This window comes from Stenella coeruleoalba (assembly GCF_951394435.1).
Source record: "Stenella coeruleoalba genome assembly, chromosome: 12".
In the NCBI taxonomy this organism is placed as follows: Eukaryota; Metazoa; Chordata; class Mammalia; order Artiodactyla; family Delphinidae; genus Stenella; species Stenella coeruleoalba.
The window spans coordinates 43,627,733-43,646,496 of record NC_137158.1 but is presented as its reverse complement, the minus strand read 5'-3'; the positions used below and the strand labels follow the sequence as shown (position 1 = coordinate 43,646,496).

The following is an 18,764-nucleotide window of genomic DNA, read 5'->3' as shown; positions in this document are numbered from 1 at the left end:
ATGGTTAAGAATTTATATTCTCAACCAATTATCTTTTTTCATTGTCAGTAGTTTGCAAATCCTTTGAAGGCTCAAAACTCTGTAATGGAAGGGGACATCATAAAGGCCCCACTGGCCAGCTTCTCAAGCTACTCAGCTTTGCCACTTTATGTAACAAAACTAAAAACAACTCTCTCTTAACCAGAATTGAGGCTAGGGAGGGGTGTGTGTGTTGGGGGGTGTGTGTGCTGGGAGAGGCCAGAGCTTGAATATAACATTAAAGAGGCTTACGATGTCCTTCCATTTGTGACTGCTCTCTTCAGAAAGTAACTCTGAGAGAGGCCAGCCCTTAGAACGTCAGCAGGCCTGGTACTTCCCTGAGGACAGCCGGAGAGTATAAGGGTCTTTCTCTCCTGCCTTGAGTACATGTTTACCCAACTTTGCCTCTTTGGTTAAAGGAGCATTCAATATGAAAATAAATAAAAATGTCCTCCAAGTCACTGCCAACATTGAGGCAACTGGTCTTCCCCAAACTCCTACATTATGTGCTTCTTTCCCACCCATCTCAACAATTAAATAGGACAGGCAGAGGAGCAGCAAATTTCAGACTTTTTCCTCCCTTCCTCCCCTCCCCCCACTCCAGTCCTTGAGTCTTTGTCCTCTGCCCTAAAAGTGTCTTATTTTTTCCCCTCTTGTCATCTGGCAGCCAAGAATATTGAACGCAGCTTGAAGAAATAACATCATATTATAGAAACACCCTCTTATTAAGACAGCTGACAACATATGTTAGTGCATGTACTCATTCTTTAGATGGCTATGCCATTTTAGGGCAGAGAGAGGGTTTAGATGCAGTCTTCACGCTATTTTTCAAATTTCATGTGCTGTGGAAAAAAGGCAAACCTTGCCATTTTTCATTTTGCAAGGTTATGAGGATTAGGGAGTATTTTCTTTTTTCATTGCATGATTTAACATGACTTTGAAAATTGCACATTAACTCCCAACAAGATTTTGATATTGTAAAGCCTGAACAATCTTTAAAAAGCAAAAGCAAAATATAGCTAATTAACAAGGAAACAAAGATTCCTTTCAAGGAATGACATGGTTCATTTCCAGGGTCTGGCCCAGCAAAGATGGGAGCGGTGATCCTCACAAACATGGCAAGTTCAGGCCTTTAGGCACCATTGTCCTTCTGCAAGTGTGAGCTTTCTTTCAAGCTCACATATGAAACCCTCGCATGCTTATAAGGGGGCTGTTCCTTCCTTGTCTTTCCCTCTCTGTCTCTTTTATAACCCTAACTCTTCTCTTCCGTAAGAACTAGTTGCAGGATGGTAAAAGGAAATGATTTCATTTGGGTGGAGAAAGGAAAAGATATAGAGTTAGTCCCAAATCTTGTTAAGTTAAATGTGCTGTGCAAGAAAAACAGCTGCCGATCCACCAGCTGAGTCTCCTTAAGTGGCAGGGCCTGGCTGTAGCAGAGTCCCCAAGGACGGGAGCAGCGCAGGTGGAGACAGGGAAGAGACAGAACCAAGACTTAAATCTTGGTTCCATGTTCATAATTCTCTCTATCCTGTCGTCCTTTCCCTCTTTATTTTAGTAGGAACAGTCCTCTCCAGAGATCTAGAGTGCTATGCTGGCGGCCATAACTTCTCTCTCACACACTGCGGGGAAAGGTGAAAGGACAACTAATCTTCTCTACCCTGGATTGTGCAAAATGTCTGTTTCTTAGATCATTGCATAATATACATATGCTGAAAACTAATCTAGAAATAGATTCAGAAAGTAAGATGCTATTAAAACCTGGATTTAAGATTCTATCCCAAACCAGAAAAGCACAGTTAATCCTCAGGGGGAAAAGTACTGCAAGGCATGTGCTAATTACACTTACTCTCGCTCATCCTGTCATGCTGTACCTTCAGTGTGCTTCAGCAAGGAGGGGATGCAGAATTCATTAAAATGGCCTGGGTTTTTGGGTGACAATCACACCCAGAATGGATGTTGGTGGGCTTCCTACATGCAGTAGAGGAAATTGGCTCATCAATCCAGCCTCTGTGGGGCTCAGATTTGGGAATGGCTGTGAACTTACTCCTTTAAATATCAATTTTATTTGTGTGTCTATTAATTCTTCTTGGATGGAAATCTTTGAACATTCGCATTTATCTGTCCTCATAAAGAGAGGATATTTAAATTATTTTAATTGTTTGGTGACCAGGGTCTTTTTTACTAAAGTCCACCATCTGACCCACCTCTTTCCCTTTGTCAGCTCATTTCCTTTCTAACTCTTTCACAAGGGGAAGGCCTTAAAGTGATCCAGCAAATTGTAAGACATTGACTAGGCAACAATTCACTAGGAAGCAGGGTCAATGTTCGTCGACAGGTTCCAGCTCACTTGCACTTCTTATGGTCCTTCTAGGGACCTGCCCAGATGTATTTGTTCTCTTTAACATCCTTTGTCCATGCACCTATTAAGAGGGTGCCTTAAAATCTACTGGCTGGGCACTACAAATACTACCCTATTAGATTTTATCACTAAACCTTCATGGTAACCCATGAGGTATGTACTAATATTATTGCCATTTTACAGATGGGAAGAATGAGTCTCAAAGAATGTCAGTAACATGTACAAGATAACTAGAGAGACAGCATCTAAAAGAAGGCAGTCTGTCTTCAGTCCTTGCTCTTGACCTCTGAACTATGCAGCATTTCATCTCAGCCCTGACTGCTGGACCTGCCACATGAGCCCTGATATCCTGCCAAGATTGCTCATGCCCAGTGCTCCCAAAGTGGGAAGTGGTGCGGGCGGGGGGGCGGGGTCCTTCTACAGGTCATGCACAGCTGTATTCTAAGAGGAGGCAGGAAGAAAGCCACGATCATCACTCAGTTCAACACTCAGTCATGGGCGTGCCAAAGCAGCCGCGCTTGGATCCTTGTTTTTTAAACTTCTTCATGAAAACCATCCTTCAGTTCTGCCATAACCATTCTTTTTAAGGGCAAGGCACATATCTGTAGACCACAATTTTATCCCCCAGTCTCCCATCAGCAGGCATTTGGACTGTTTTTATGTTTTCCTTGTTGTGATCAGCCCTGCTGTGAACATTTTCGAGCTCATGTCCTGTTGCACATGCGTGTGAGTTTCTCCTGGGAATTCAGGGAGATGCAGAATAGCTGGGTCACAGGTATGAGGATGTTCGACTTTACAGTCCAGTGTCAAACATTCCCTGGGAAGTGTGACTCCTAGTTTAGATTCAAACGGGGACGTCATTCCACAAGAAAGTAGCTCCTCCAGAGATGTGAATCAGGAAGCCTGTAGACTCTAGATTGTGGAGAAAGCATAGTGACAAGCCCTAGGCCACAGATAGCTAAGGGCTTTACTAATTCTGATGTAGACGTGCTCTGAGTTAACATTAGACCCATGCTGGGAAAATCTGTGTTGTGTGATGTATTTTTACGATCCAGTTAGCTGTTTAGTAAACTATGCGTAGTTATTTCCATAGTGTGTGGGCTCAGTCATTCTCAATAAATTCATTTATTGGTTTGTAAATATTCAAATTAAGGAGCTTCTCCAAGTATAACAGGCTACTCCCTGAACTGGGGGAGTGATGTGAGAGCACTAACAAATATAGCAAGATTCTGGCATCTGAAGGGAGCAATCAGATAAATCAGATACTGTTTTTAGATACTGCCTTACTGGCTTATGTGAGTATGCTACAAAAAACCACCACTGTAGAGATGCTTCTCCATGCCATTTAAATGGAACTGTTTTCATTTTCAAGAAAGAATCCAAATTCTGTATTTTTTTCTCTGATTTTAATTTTTTTGTTTTCTCTCTTCTCCCTCCTGCCAAATTACTAGACATCATTTCACTTTCTCTTATAATTGTGCCTGTTTTCCCCCTTATGAAATAGTCTTATAATCCACTGTGGGCTTAGAAACCACTAGCCAAACTTGTTATCATGTGGGTAACATAAGAGTAAATGGGGTCCAAGAAAGAGTCTGAAGAGGCTCTCTTCCAAGTAAAGTGAATTTCATGGGCTTAACTTTTAAGGGCTAAAGACCTCTTTTGCTCACTTTCTTGTTTTCAGTTGTGTTTTGAGTGGGAGAGGTAACTAAATGGCCAAATTCCAACTACTTAAGATAACTGAGCAAAGGATTCAGACCACAATTCAGGTTCTATTTCAATTCTGATATTTGATTTCTATGTGATTAAGCACAGCCTTAATCATCCTTTAGCTCTCTCAGTTTATGAAACTAGAAAATGGAAATGGCCACCTGTCTTCAGGTATAGAAAGGCTTAATTGTCACCATGTACCTGAATCTTCAACTGGATGGCACTGCCACAGCATAGGCATTATCCTAATGAATTAAGATTTCCTTAGCATATGTTGACCCCTATTTAGAAATCTCAAGGAAAGAGTCCCAAGTTTCTAAGCCTTTCATCAGGCAAAGAGCCAACTAGCTGAACTTTCCTAACAGATATTCTATCTGGTGCAAAAACATCATGCCAGGCCTGAAGGAAGACATTTTATATAGTTGAGGAGAAAACATCCAAAATATTGGATATCTAGAAATCTAAGTTTTTCTTAAACCATTATATAAAGTAGTGTTGTACCGAAGTGGATCAAGTGAAAGAAAAATGCAAGGAGAATGGTACATTTATTCTTCTAATTATTTTCGACTAAAATTTGCCAAAGCAGATGACAGCAAGCTCAGTGTGGTATATTGCAAATATGATCACAAACTCATCACTTTTGGCCAGTAGGACATTAGCAAACTGGACACATGCAGAAGCTGAACTTACCCTTGCACACTGGAACATGTCTTTTGATTGTTCTTAGAACCTGCCTCCACCACATAAAGAAGCCTAGACTAGCCTGCCGGAGAATGAGAGAATTTCTGCAGGAGAAGCATGTGCCCTCAGCCAGCCGACCCTCCGAAGTAAAGCCACAAGTCCACCCATACCTGACTTCAGACACATGTGGGTCTGAAATTCAAAAACAAATGAAAGAACCATCCAGATGAGCCCAGCCTAAATTGCTAACCCCCAAATCATACACTGAATAAATGGTGATTATTTTAAGCACTAAGTTTTGAGGAGGTTTGTTACTCCATAATAAACAGTTGGTACACTGAACATCTATTCCTCCTTTCTTGCTGTCTGACTTCAAATTAGTCAAGTGATTTAGAAGATGGTGACCTAATCCCCTCCTCTAAGAATGAGTCTTGATTGATCTAGGCCATTGATCTACTATCTTGCTATTTATGGTTTATTGTCTATGCCATTAATATCTACAAGTTGTAAATGATCAATTGCCATTGATTGGTGAGTAATGAAATCTGAGGGGGCGATCTGTTGGGGGGCTGGATACTTCTCTGCTTCTAAGATAATATCTAGTATGGCTATGAGACCTGGAATTGCTACCAGTCCAAGGATAACCAACATATAGAGGAAAGAAGAACCAACAGATTCACAGAAAAGCAGAGCTGCAGCCCTCACATCCTGTGCCTGTGGCTATAGCCCCTACTGCTGGACCTCTTGTGATGGGAGAACCTGAATTTCTCCATCGTCTGTGCCAGTTGAAGTAGGAGTTTTCAGTTTCTTGCCTTCCTTGAATACTCACTCCCTGTACAGCAGCTAAACTGACAGCTAGAAATGTGTCACTTGCAATAAACATTTTACAGCTATTGCATAAAACTGTTCATCTTTTAAAAATAGAAACACATAAATAAAATATTTACTTTCCATGTTTCCATACACTTTGATCTTATTACATTCTGGAAATATTCTTTGATGTGCAAAGAAACAAAATTATGCTAGCAAAGCAGTGAATATAGTTATGGGAACATAATTTCAGAGCTACATACAGGCTTGGGCAGTTATAACCAAAGTCAGTTCTAAGACCTAAAGAAAAATGTAATGTATTTGTTTATCTGTTATCAAATAAACTGATAAACTTGGCCTCTATAAAATGCTAAGTATAATAGCACAGTTTTTCCACTTGGAGATACATGGAAATAGTAATTTTCAACGGAAATTAGTAGATACCACTTAAAAGACAACTCTTTGTAAACCCAAGCAAGACCAAAGGAGAGACAAAGTGAGATGTCTGCTGACCACTTAAAAGAATTTTGAGCTGGATAATATTGAGTAAGTATGAAATTGTTTTATCCATTTTAAAAAACGTGTGCATCTCTGATTACTTTCACACTGATACGGAACTTGCCTGCAATGGACTGCCAAATGTTTACTTTCTGGAATCAGAAACAATGTCAGGCAAAAAGCACACCATCCGTTCTGCATGGCTCTCACCAAACTTGGCCCTTACATATAGCTTACTCCTGAATGAATTCAGTGAAATGACATATCAAAATTCTTCTTTTAGAGAATGATTTCTTTTTTCTACGTGTAAATTTGCCAAAATGCATTCCTTTATTTCCAAAGATTCCTCAATAGGTTTCTTTTGAAAAGAAGTGTTCCTTGGGGCTTCCCTGGTGGCGCAGTAGTTAAGAATCCATCTGCCAATGCAGGGGACGCAGGTTCAAGCCCTGGTCCGGGAAGATCCCACACGCTGTGGAGCAACTAAGCCTGTGAGCCACAACTACTGAGCCTGCACTCTAGAGCCCGTGAGACACAACTACTGAGCCCGCATGCCACAGCTACTGAAGCCCACGTGCCTAGAGCCCATGCTCTGCAACAAGAAAGCCACAGCAATGAGAAGCCTGCACATCGCAATGAAGAGTAGCCCCCACTCACCGCAACTAGAGAAAGCCCACACGCAGCAATGAAGACCCAACACAGCCAAAAATAAATAAATTTAAAAGAAAGAAAAGAAATGTACTTATAACAAAAAAAAAAAAAAAAAGAAGTGCTCCTTGGTCTAATAAGTGGAGAAATGCATAGGACCAGTGACTCACAATACAAGGCTCTGAGAAGTATTGCTGTTTGTTTTTTTTTTTTTAGCTCTTGTTTATCCCATTATCTGTAAGATGCTGCTTTGTGAAATGCTGCTTTAGTATAATCTATTGACTTGGCAATAGATAGGAAATGAGGTTCAAAAGGAGACAGTAGTAAAAATTGTGTTTACATGTTGAGGCTGGCTGATTGGAAAAACGATGGTTCTTTTAATAAGAAAGGAAGCATGAAGAAGTTTTCAGGTGTGGCAGAATGAGGAGTCCCATTCTGAGCATACTAAGTTTGATGTGAAGATCCCTTTTGGGGTATAACTGTCCACCAGTTGGAAATTCAGGACTACAGCTTACTAGAATGGTCCTGACCAGAGATGAAGATTTCATAGTCATATACAGAAGCAACAATTAAAGCCAGGGCAATAGATTAAATTGGGAAGGAACTGATAAAAGAGAGGAAAGAGTGCCAAAGGCAGAATGTCTCACTGTATTTAGGGAGTCTAATCAGAGAGTTTAGAAGGGAACAAGAGATGTATGTTCCTTTAGAAGCAAGAAGAGGAGACAGTCTTAACAAGGAAGAAATGCCACCCAGAGATTGAAAAGATGAAGACCAGAGATAATAAGGTCATTGAATGATGTGATCTGAGGTGACTGAGGACCTTCTAGAGAACAGGGATGGTGTTATGGTGAGTACCTAAGCCTTATAAAAAAGACTAAGAATTGAAGGGGTACCGAGGAACGTATGGCCAAGGAGCACTGACTTAGTATGTCAGTGATGAAAGGAATGAGAAAGATAGGTTGGTAACTTAAGAAAGAGAATACAGGGAATATTCACATTTTTAAGATGTAGGATGGCCTAAGCTTTTTTGTAGGCAAAGGAAGTGACTCCAGATGTAAGTTAAAAGGGAGATAGTTGATAAAGTAACATTTCAAAGAAGCTGGAGGACTGAGGTCAGAAGTCTGATTGCTGTTGATAGAAGATAAATTGATAAAGTCTTTTTAGAGAGCAATGTGACAATATCTGTCAAAATTATATGTGTGCGTACCCTTCAACCCAGCAATTTCACTAATATGATTCTGACCCACAGAAAAACTAAAGCAGGTATGCAAGGATATTCATTATAATACTAATTGTAATAGCAAGAAATGGAGAACCTGAACGCCCTTCAACAAAGAAACATTTAAATAAGTCACGGTAGACCTCTTGTATAGGATACCACACAGCCATTAGAAAAAATGAACAAAATATATATATACTGAAATGGAAAGAAGCTCAGTATCTTTCCACAGCACTGTAAGCTCTACTGGAGCAAGAACTATGTCTGTTTTCTCAGCCTGTATATCCATGCCCTAGCATAGAGCTTGCTCAATAAATACTTGATAAATGGAATGTTGAGTTTTAAAAACATGTTGCAGAATAACAAGTAAAATGTGAAAAGATTCACATTTGTTTTATATATACATATATATGCTTAAAATATGTATATATAGGTTTGCACGTGCATAGAAAGAAATTCTGGAAGACTACTCAGGAAATTAGTTACCTTTGGAGAGTAGGATTGGATGAGAAGTGGAGCAAGAGAAGTAAGTACGTATACTTTTAATTACTTCTGTATTCTTAAGTTCAAACATAGATTTCTTTCATAATTTCAATATGTCAATAAAAGATATAAAATCACTGGAGAAAAGGGAAGACAAGTGCAATAGAATGGGTTAGCCTTGAACAGGGTCAAACCCCCCTCTTCCTGAAAGAAGGGAGTGAACCATGGCAACATTACAGAAAGGAGGAAAAAATAGGGAACCCAATCATGTTGCTCAATAAAGTAGGAGCCAGTGTCATCCCTAAGAGTGAGGGCAGTGGTGACTGGCATCTGCGAAAGGTTGAGAAGGTTCAGAACATGGACTCGGTTCTAGAGCTGGGGAGGCCTTGGAGACGATTCAATCTAACCACCCATTTTACACAAGGATTTGCCAAAAAACACACATTTTTGTGAGCGACGATGCCAGTCCAGTACAATAGCCTCTAAAAATATGCAAAAATAACTCGAAACAGATGAATAAATGGATTGCCAGGCATTTGTGAGGGGTCTGATAAAGTTAAGAGGGAGGAAATGTGTAGAGTCTATGCTATACTATGGCATTCCGCATCAAGGCCAGGCAGTCTGTAAGCTGGAGCAGAGGGAGGCAGTGAGTGGAGAATGGGCAAGATGGTGATGAGTCCTGGCAGATAAAAAATGTTTCAAACAATAAATATATAAAGAAGCAGAATGAGGAGCTGGAACTTGTAAGCTAATGAGAAAAATTCTTTCTGAGCTTAGGAAAACGGTATCAAAATGGGAGACAGCAGCATTGATGACTGACAGATTGGAGTTTAGATTGACTGACTCAAATGAGCGATAGGCCACTGGATTGTTCCACTTTCATCCAAAGAATCATATCTATGCTAGTGTCATGTGAGTAGATAAGTGGACGGAGCTGTTGCTTCAATTGTAAAGGCAATACCCGCTTGCTTAATAAAACATAAAAGCACACCAGTGAATCAAAATGTCTGCTGGTTCCCAGAATCCTCAAGGTGGATCCTGACCTACCACTTTGAACAGCTTTAGGGCAGTTCAGCCCTTCATGAAGGCAGTGGCTGATTAAGGCTAAACGTCCTGGCAGCTGTATCTGGCTGTATAATAGAGGGGTGAATTAAGGACAGGAGACATTTTAAAATTCTTTTCCTTTTGTGGTCTCCAGTGGCCTTATTTCTTTTCTGGTCTACAGGTCTGAATCTGGCAGAGTTTAAAATAATAACTCATCTTTCTCTCCCCTTTGTTTCATTTGATTTATTACATGAACTGTCTACAGGCTTTCCTGAGGTACCTAAAATATAGCTTCAGGCACAAATTACTAGACCCTGGGTTTTATTATTCCATCAGGAATGGCCATGGAACAGTGCTCTCAACCTTGCTTTCTAAACCATCCATCTGCTCCCGGCCGTGGCCAGAATGGTCACAGTATCTGGGGATAGGTCCTTTTCTAGAACATGGGAGCCCTGAAGCTGGGTGGGGCCCCAGGCTCATCCTGTCTCACTTTTTATTTTATAGAGGGAAGAAGTGAAGGCCAGGGAGCTTAAGAGACTAGCTCAAGACTGTGACTAGTGAGAGGCAGCCCTGGGATGGAAACACAAGGTCTCCAGCCCCTAGGCCAGGGCCTCTTCTCCCCGCTGTGCTCTTCCATAGGCCCTCTACGGATCTGCTTTTCGGCACTCATCATAACACCAGGTTAAAAATCACACTAAACCTTTCCCAAAGGCGATCCTGCTGAATTAAGCACAGAAATGTCACGGGCTAATCTTCAGTAGCTAGCTGGAAGAAATGCTTATTTCAAGGTCTTTAGTACATTATCATTTTCACCCAGAAGATCTCTTCCCTTAGAATACAAGCCAGAGCCGTGATAAGCCCAGTCCTTAAATTGTCTGTGCTCAGATATCCCAAAGAAAGAGAATAAGCCTTCATTTTTATTCAGCTGTTTAATGATGAAATGTGTCTCCTTCCAAACATATGTTCCTTCTCGCTGATCCCATAATCAATTTTTTCTCATTGGTATTTTTGTTTTCTAATAAATGCTAATTTAAGAGTAATAATAAGTGAACTGTTTCTCAAAATCTGATGGACAGCAATCTTGAACGCTGCTATTTTTGTGTCCTTGCTGCTCAGCTATGACTTAATTGGGGTTGTACAGGTTAAAAATGTCAGACTGATGACGTCAGGAGCCCGGTGGAATGGGAAGAGATCACTCCAGGCTGAGAACTTGAAAATCAGCCTTCGGGTCTTGGTCTGCTACCCCCTGATATTTTCACTTCTCTCAGTTTCAAGTTGGATGATGATGCTTACCCCACAAAGTTGTCAGGAGAGTTATTTGGGACATTGTAGGTGTCAGCATTCCGCATACTCAAAATGAAGAGAAATGAAGACCTATGTAAAATGCCACAATTCTAACATGTTTTAGTAATTATAGATTCTGAATTTGACTGCCTGAGAATACCAGACAGAAAACTGTCCCCTAAATTATGGTCTAGTCCCCTAGAAAATCCTGTTCACTTCTAGGAACTTATTCCTATGGAATTTTACTATATCTGAGTCTACAGATGAAAATTCAAATAGAGAACTGAGTCAGGTAAGGACATGATTCATACTAAAATCACTTTGGACTGAAAGAGCCAAGTAATTAAGGACGGAGTAGTTGGAGCCATGAATTATCTGGATGGTGCTAAGGAGTAAGATGGGACCTATAATGAAGGGCTCGATGTTATCTTAGGTTGATAATGAGACCACAGCCATGTGATAGACTGAGTAGCAGCCTCCATGAAAAATGTTAACAAATATTAGATACCACGTTGATAATAAAGCATCTATAATTAAGCTATAGCTTCTGAATATTAAAATGACTAAAAGAAAAGTGAGTACTTACTGAATTGCTATAGGCAACAGAGAATTTTATTAATTTTATCATCAATCTCTCTCTCTGTCTTCTAGTTTACTCCAGAACACATTATTCATATAACAACTGGAATAATACTAATATTAGTAGTAATGATAATAGTGGCTAAAGTTTATTGAGTGCTCACTATGTGCCAGGCATCGTTCTGGGCAATTTATATGCATTATCTTATTTTACCCTCACAAAAACTCTATGAGGTCGGTACACTCCCCATTTTACAGACGTGGCAGCTGAGGCTTTGAGAATGAAATAACATCCCGAGATCACACAGCTGGCAAGTAGGAAAATTGAGGAAAACAGACAATCTGAATCTGTAGACTGGGTTTTTAACAACTACATCTAAATTATCTTTTAATAAATGTCTCCAAACCGACAAACTTATAGAAAATCAATATATTGCATATACAGGTTTTGCTTTTCTGTTGACTCCTTCCAGAAGACTAACATCCCTGTTAGTAGCTCTGCCAGCCATCTCTTATTTCTCACTGATACACTCATCACAGTCCTTTTCAAAATCACATTTCTTAAATTCCTACCGTTCTTGTATCAGAATCCTTTTGGTTTTCAGTAACAGAAAATCTAACTCAAATTGACAATAAAAGGTATTCCCTGGCCCATGAAACTGGAAAGTTTAGAGTTCAGTTTGATTTCACAGCTGAACAACTTCTTCCAAGACCCATTTTCTTCCTCTCCTCACACTATCTTCCATGGGGTCAGTTTCTCCTAAAGGTGGCTTCCCTTGGGACTGCTAATGACTGCAAAGGCAAAAACGTCCCTCTTCCATATGCAAGATATAAGAGCTGCCCACCTCTAGAGGCTCTCTCCAAACAAAAGAGAAAGCCTCTTTCCAGAAGACCCTAGCACACCTCTCCTTCCACACGATTAGCCTGTGTCAGTCACATAACTATCTCTGACCCTATAATTATGCTCCAGGATGGAATGGGATTCCACTGAATCATTTAGATCTGAACCAAGTACCCCACCTCTAGAGCAATGAGACACAGCACAGGTACTGTGCTGGGGAGTAAAATAAGAGTAGTTACCAAGAGCTTCCTTAATTTCTCCTAGAGTTCTCATCAGTATCTCTAGGGTCCCAGCAATATTAGGGTGAAAACTGGTTTAGAAATCCCAATAGAGGGACTTCCTTGGTGGTCCAGTGGTAAAGAATCTGCCTTCCAATGCAGGGGATGCCAGTTTGATCCCTGGCCAGGGAACTAAGATCCCACATGCCACCAGGCAACTAAGCCTGTGTGCCACAACTAATGAGCTCATGTGCCTCAACTAGAGAGCCTGCATGCCACAAACTACAGAGCCCACGGGCTCTGGAACCCATGCGTCACAACTACAGAGCCCAGGTGCCCTGGAGCCTGCGTGCCAAAACCAGAGAAGAGAAAACCTGCATGCCACAACTAGAGAGAAGCCCTCATGCTACAATGAAAGATCCCACATGCCTCACTGAAGATCCCACATGCTGCAACTAAGACCAAATGTAGCCATAAATAAATAAATAAAATGAAATCCCAATAGAGAAATGTGGCTGTACTTAAAGGTGAGAACCTATGTTGATGGGTCACTTTATTAGTAAGAAATTACATGAACTACAATCCCAAATATCGTAATTGTTTGTTTTTACATATTCTTCTTTAATTATTAAAAAGAAAAGAGGTTTTGGGAGCTGATTTAATAGGAAAGATTATCTTTTTATTAAATAAAGGAAATATGTACTTAGCTTGAGATAAATATAATTTAAGACAGTGTGGGACTTTTGAGAAAGCAAATGGGGACTAAAAAAGGAGAAGAAGAAAAGAAAGCAAGAACAAAAGAGAAAGGAAGGGAGAAAACCATTAGTGGCCATTTGGAAGTAGTCAAAATAGTCAAAGTAAACCCAGGGCCAGTAATTAATCAACTTTACTTAAGGATGATATGCATATGATGGATAGAAGCTATCTCAAGGAATTACTGTCAAGCAACACCTTCCACTGGCTTGGCAAACTCATGATGGTGTGTGCTGGCTAGGAAACACAAGTTTCAAACATTGCTTTCTTTCCGGCCTATCCGTTCCTTCCAAGGCTAGGCGGTGGGGGGCAGGGGCAGGGGGCTGACTCTACTCAAGCTAAAACTCACCTCAGTTTCAAGGAAATATTGGTTTTACAAATTGAGATGTCTGTGATGCAACTGAATTTGTCCAAGGATGGGGAGTTGTGTTTGGGGGACACAGTGACAGTTCATAAACATTACTCTATTTGTCAGCTGAGGCCTAGACTGTTATTGCAACAGTCTCCCAACTGGTCGGCTCCAGTCTCTCCACTTCAGTGCTCTCTCCACATGGTTATTTGATTAACCCCTCTGTGAGCCTCTCACTCTCTTCTAGTAGTAAACTAGTAATCAGCTCCATACCTATCCATACCATATTATCTCCCATTATTCACCCAAAAAAACTTCACCCAATGACTCACCCAGTCTGCCCTTGCCTGAACGTGCATGTATTTTCACTCTCCTATTCCTGTGTCTATGCTGTTCCATTTGTGTAACATTCCCTTCTCCATGCCCTTCCCCCACCAGTCTTTCCATATCTAATTCCTATACCTGTGTGGAGATCCAGCTCAAATCTATAATACCTTCTCTTCTTATTGAGCTCAAAGGGGTCCCTTTCTGCTTAAAGCAATGGATTTACGCCCATCTTGACCACCTGATGTTACCCACATGCTACAAACCTCCCTTACTAGACCACCTGATGTCACCATGGTGGGCATATAAGCAGGGAGGAGGGCTAAAATATGTTCTAACCTGCTTTGTGTGAGCAGCTGCAGACCAGGCTGTAAGATGCTAACTCAAAAGCTCCACAGTCTAGCTCTGCATTCCATGCATTATCCTCTAGAAAACGCATACTGGACATGCTCACCTTGGGAAATCAACTGACTTTGGAAAAAATATTTGACCACCTGATGTTACCCACAAGCTACAAACCTCCCTTACTAGACTGTAAGGTCATCCCATAGTATTATCTACAGTATTACCCACAGTGCCTTGTAGATCCCAAGTAAAAAGACAGTCTGTGCCTGACGCATTATGTATTATGAATTTATAATGTTTTAAAAACAAGTATTTTAAAAAAGGAAGGAATACAGTGTAAGAATCCAATCTAAGAAGCATCTCAAAAAAAACTTGTCCAAAACTAAACTCTTCATCATCTCCATTGCCAACTTGCACCTCCAATTTTCCTTCCCATGTTAGTAATGGCAAATCAATCATTTAAGTCTGTTCAGGCCAAACAACATGGACTTCAGCCTTGAGTCCTTTCTCACTCTCATTCTTCATATCCAGCAAATGTCATTGGTTCTACATTCAAAATAAATCCAGAATTTGAAGGTTTCTCACATCTATTGCTAACATTGTGGACCAAGCCACCATCATCTCTCACCTGTATTATTGCAAGAGCCTCTGCATAGTCCCCCTACTTCCTCCCTCATCTCTTTCCCTAAAGTCTATTTCCCACATGGCAGACAAAATAAGTCAAATCATATCACTTGTGTGCAAAGAACATCCAAATACTTCCCATCTCACTCAGGACAGAAGGCAGAGTTGTCACAATGATCTCAAAGGTCCTACATAACCCACCTCAGTGGCCCCCTGCCTTTCTGACACTGTCACCAACTACTCTTTACCTCCATCACTTCATTCTAGCCTCTTCCTCAACAAGGCCAGCACCTTCCCCCTCTGCAGCCTTCACTCTCTATCCCACAGCAACTTCATTTTTCTCCATAGCACTTACCATTTGACAGAATGTATTCCATGCATACATATTTCTCTTGCTTGTTTATTCTTTCTCCTACCTGTGCCTCAGTTAGAATGTAAACTTCATGAAGGCAGAAATTTTTATCTGATTTCTCCTTTGCTCTTTCCCAGAGCCTATAAAAGTGCCAATGGCAAAGTAGACACTCAGAAAATATTTGTTGAATGAATGGGTGATGAATAAATCTTATTTAGAGTGTTAAATATTCAGGGGCTGTAGACCACCTAAGGGATGTGGTGGACAGTGACTTGAGAATCTTTCTTCTAAAGGTCAGAATCTGTACAATTGAACTTTTAGAATCGGATCAGTTTCTCACTTGTTAGAGGAGCAGTAACTGTACTTCAACTCCAAACTATAAGGCACCGTGCAAATATAAGGCATTGTTATGGTTATGTGCTCCCTATTCTGAAATATTTTTTCCAAAGTCAGTTGATTTCCCAAGGTGAGCATGTCCAGTATGCGTTTTCTAGAGGATAATGCATGGAATGCAGAGCTAGACTGTGGAGCTTTTGAGTTAGCATCTTACAGCCTGGTCTGCAGCTGCTCACACAAAGCAGGTTAGAACATATTTTAGCCCTCCTCCCTGCTTATATGCCCACCATGGTGACAGCAAGACTTCTCTTGAAGAATCTTCTCCTCCTTTTGTGGTGCTGGGGGTGGGGTGTGTGCAAGGACACAAAAAGCCCATTTTTCAGGCCTCCTCTTTTGAATGTTGCCCAATTCTCCTTAATTTCATTATCAAGTCCCAGGTGCTCCTATTTTCTACTGATCTCATCACTGAGTTAACGGATGCTGATGCCTCTGTACTCAGTTGATTACATTACCACAGAGCATCCATCACTTCCCTTTAGCCTGATGAAGTAATTATTCCAGCAGACCTAAAGGAAGGTCACAGCTGAGGCAGTTGATAATCCTTATTAGGACCATTCTCTCTTACCTGCTGGTTTCACCCTTTCTCCATCAGGATGAACGACTTGCATAGGAACATCCTCATTTCTGTTATCATTCCTAAATGCTCTCTGAGCCCCCTCTTCACCGGTACAGTCCCTGCCCTTGGAGCTGACAGAGCCAGTGTGAGAAGAAAGGGCTTCCCAACCTCCTACTGGTCCCTCAGCATTGCCCTTATCCACACTACCCAATCCTCCCAAAATGCCAATCCGAACACTGTGAGCTACTCACAGTAACACTGGAGTTACAGTGATATGGAGAAAAAGTTTAAAATATTATATACAGTTTGATTCATTTCTGCAAGAAAAAAGGAGATAGAATCTGTAAAATGGATATATATTAAAATATATTTTACATGCACAAAAATCTATGTATATGTAACGTATATAATATATAATGTATAATATAAAAAAAATCTATGTATATATAACGTATATAATATATAATGTATAATATAAAAACAGATGGAATCCGTCAACATAGATGTAACAAAAGCCTGAAGGTTACATTTACACCCAAACATTTTCAGTGTTGTCAGTCATTGCCCCAGAGTGGTATGATTCCTGGTGCCCCTCACTTCCTTCTTGTGTGATAGCTGTAATTTCCTATTTTACTGTAATTATTATATTTGGTACTTTTTAAACTCTTTAAATGAAAATATGAGCATGTCATTCCTGGGCTTAAATTTTTTCACTTAAAAAAAACGATCACGGGCTTCCCTGGTGGCGCAGTGGTTGAGAGTCCGCCTGCCAATGCAGGGGACACGGGTTCATGCCCCGGTCTGGGAAGATCCCACATGCCGTGGAGCGGCTGGGCCTGTGAGCCATGGCCGCTGGGCCTGCGCGTCCGGAGCCTGTGCTCTGCAACGGGAGAGGCCACGGCAGTGAGAGGCCCGCATACCACAAAAAACAAAACAAACAAACAAAAAAAAAACGATCACAATTTTATGATGGGATTGGTCAGAGAAGCAAGCATGAGCTCTCCCCTACCATGAGGTCTCCAGCTGACCGTCAAGTGGCAGGAAGTTAAGGTGGGAGATGGGGTCTTCTGCTCTCACTCCTCTCCGGCCACACGTCTCCAAACGATTCTGGTGGCAGTTCAGGCCACCTGAGGAGGAGCAACAGCGAAAGTGCTGGGAGAGGACGGAGCTTTTAAAAGTGGTTCTTTCCTGTAGATAAAATACCACATTGTACCCTTCAAAACAAGGGTAGGTCTCCTGTTGTGTTCTCACCACAGTGAAATTTTTAAAATTTTTTTATTTTTAAAAAAGTTGTTCTTCCTCCCAACACTTTTCTCAGGCTTTTGATCAGGACATGAGTAGGACTGTGAACAGCTCTCCAGTCTTCAGATCTGCATTTTGGGAGGATCCCTCTGTGGCGCTGAGAGACCAGTAGGAGGCGGGGAAGCTGTGTCTTCTCACCGGGCTCCGTCTCACAGCCCTGAAGGCCATGACTATGGGCTGTGAAGAGGGAGGCTCAAAGAGCCTTTGGAAATCCCACGGCCTTCTCACCCTCCTGTGGCATCGGGGCTGTGGCACATTTGTCCCTCTGCACATACAGTTCTTCCCCCTGGACCACCATTCTTCCCTTCCTCCCCTCAGTTAAGACAACACAGTTTCCCCCTCTGGAGCCTTCTCCCACACTCCCTTGCCGAGCTCCAGTAAAGGGTTTGTTCTTCTGCTTTCAATCCACGTTAATCACTTTGCATTGCTTACAGGGTCTACTCATGGTCTGTCCCACCAGACTCTGAACTCCTTGAGAGTCAGGATCATGTTTTTATTATTTTACCTTCAGCATTTCACATGCCATACTGAAGTGTTCAATAAATGCTGATTAAATAAATGAATACGTGAATTAATGAATAAATTAAATAAATAAATACTGGATGGATGGATGGAAAGGATGCAGGTGGCACATGCTAAAAGCCAGGTGAGGCTGTGACAAGTGTCATAGTCAGGAGACAAAGCATAGGGAGCACATACTACCCACACCCCGAACAAAAGCCTGAACAAACTGATGGGAAAAGAACCACTTTTAGAAGACTTATCCTCTCCCAGCATTCTCGCTGTTGCTCCGGTGGCCTGAACTCCCACCAGAGTCATTCACAGAGGAGACTCCTGGCCAGAGAGGAGAGGAGTGTGAACAGAAAAAGAGACCCCCATCTCCCTCCTTACTTTCCTGCCACTTGACTATCAGTTAGACACCTCATGGCAGGGATAATGCATCTTGCTTCTCTGACCAATCTCATCATAAAATTGTCACTAGTACACAGTCCCCACAACAATCCCCTGTCTAATTATGTCCAAGATTAGCACTTAAAAATCCTAAATAGTATCTGACGCGACTTTCTATTTGCAGAAGGGCACATGGGATACATTAACAACACCCTTGCCAGATCCTTGGACACTATGGACAGGCCCAACAGCCAAGTGCTGAAGGGAGTGGGCAGCCTTGATCTGTTGATAACTGCAGCAGGGGACTCAGAAGAGAATTCCAGAACCCTCTGTTGATAAAGCCTCCAAACCACCAGATCTGCTGCTGCCAGAACTAAAAATAGCTTGGTCTGGTTAGGAAAGCATTGGTCTGGGAGTCAGAAGGCATGGGGCCCTCAGCCTGCAGTAACCGGCCTAGTGTCCTTGCCATTTAACCTCTTAGCCTGT

The 18,764-nt window shown here is 41.4% G+C and overlaps 1 protein-coding gene across 2 annotated transcripts in view; it reads right to left on the bottom strand.

Moving 5' to 3' along the window:
* RFPL4B (ret finger protein like 4B) overlaps positions 1-18,764 on the bottom strand; it is a 134,685-nt gene that overhangs the window by 73,285 nt on the left and 42,636 nt on the right. The gene's annotated exons all lie outside the window — the stretch shown is intronic.